This window comes from Artibeus jamaicensis, unplaced genomic scaffold (assembly GCF_021234435.1).
Source record: "Artibeus jamaicensis isolate MK-2021 breed Jamaican fruit bat unplaced genomic scaffold, CSHL_Jam_final scaffold_1964, whole genome shotgun sequence".
Lineage (NCBI taxonomy): Eukaryota > Metazoa > Chordata > Mammalia > Chiroptera > Phyllostomidae > Artibeus > Artibeus jamaicensis.
In genome coordinates, this window is record NW_026522030.1 from 2241510 (window position 1) to 2243222 (window position 1713).

At 48.3% G+C, this 1713-nt stretch overlaps 1 pseudogene; it reads right to left on the minus strand.

Annotated features, from left to right (window-relative positions):
- Positions 1-850: 850 nt before the first annotated feature.
- LOC119035928 (60S ribosomal protein L29-like) lies at positions 851-1318 on the minus strand (annotated as a pseudogene).
- Positions 1319-1713: the final 395 nt, after the last annotated feature.

Sequence of the window (1713 nt, forward strand, 5' to 3'; positions counted from 1 at the left end):
TTACGTGTCTGTAGAGAATTGAGGTCCATGGGGCAACTTCCAGCTCTACAGACCTCTTCTCCAAGGAGCTGCCCTTGACTGAGAAATATTCTCAGGTGTGGGGAGCATTGCCAGAGCAGCCCTGCTGGGCCCCTGCCAGAGTACCCAGAGCCACTGAGTCTGGGACATGCAGTTTATGTAAGCATTAGGGAACGTTATCAGGATGTACTGAAGATGCGAGGCAGGCTGTTAGCCTGGTGCTTCTTTCTTCATTATCTCAGTGACATCGCAGGTCTGAGGCAGGCCTGAGAGCCCCTGGCAAACAGAACCGGAGCCTGAGAGGGGGGCTGATCCCCCCACCCATCTGGCTTCCTTGCAAGGGCACGCCTTCCTGAGGAACAGCTTGATGTGTGTTCATACAGCAGAGACACAAGGCAGGGCAGCCCTACCCCAATTCAGGGCTTAGATTAGGATGAGGGGTAGGTAGGACTAGTTTGTTACAAGACAAAAATAAAAAGAAGTTAAAAAAATTTTTTAACGTAGGGTGAGTTCAGTGTTACCACTCTAATATCACCCTCACTGTATTCCACTTGCTTTCTTGAATGGAATGATCTTCCTGGATTTAAGCTCTCTCTGGTGTTGGTCCCTGCTTTGAGTGTGTTGCAAGTGAAGAGGCCAAAGGGGGATTGAGAACCTTTGAACTAAGAGAAGAGACCATGTCGAATTCTTTTTTCTTTTTTCTGTTTTTTGGCTGATGGACTCTGCCTCAGGTTTATTTGCACAAACACCACAGGAGGATACCAGCTCCATGCAGACAGCAGCCCCAGGGGCACACCAGTCCTTCTGTCCTCACATTGGCAGACAGAGGCCTCTACTGTGGAGTCTTCACAGGGGCCTGGGCATCTTTGGGAGCCTGAGACCAAGTGGGAACCTGAGCTGGAGCCGCAGCCACATCTTCAGCCTGGGGCTTGGTCTGAGCCTTGCTTGGCCTTTGGCTGGCAGAGCCAGAGACCCTTTGTGATGTGGACATGAGTATGTTTCCCAAGCTTGGGGTAAGCAACATAAGCAACTCCACTGAGCTTGTGGCTACTTCCCCTTGGGATGCTGGGCTTGACCAGGGCCTTGGTAACCTTGGCATGTGTGCTCATGGCCTTGACATTGTTGGCCTATGTCTTCTTTAGGCCCTTTTTCTTGTGCTTCTTGGCAAAGTGCATGTTTCTCAGGAACTTGGGGTCTACCCCCCGAAGATTCATGTTTTTGTGATCAGAGTGTCTTGATGCTTATTTCTGAGTCATTTTTTGGACTGGTTCTGTGTGGTGTGGTTCTTGGACTTCGCCATCTCTGCACCCAAGCCCGTGGCTCTCGAAGCAGCTGGGACCAGTGGAGATCATGTAGAATTCTATAACAGGCTCTTTGAAAGTTACTCTCTCCCAAATAATTCCCTCTTGGAGGCCCACATGTCTTCTGTTTGAGGGGTTTTGCTCTCAGAAAGTTAACATGAGTAATAAGTATCCTGACAGATGGGTTTCACTGTAGATATAAAATAAATAACTGTTGATTGAATGAACAGATTATATATAAATGAACTTAGACTCTTTGAGCCTCGTTATTATCATGTGTAAACTGGGCATAATGCTAGCTGTCCTGGCATTTTGGTAAAGATGAATTGGGATCACATGTAGCAAACCCTACCAAGCAGTACCTGGCATATGACAACCAGCCCCACAGTGTTAG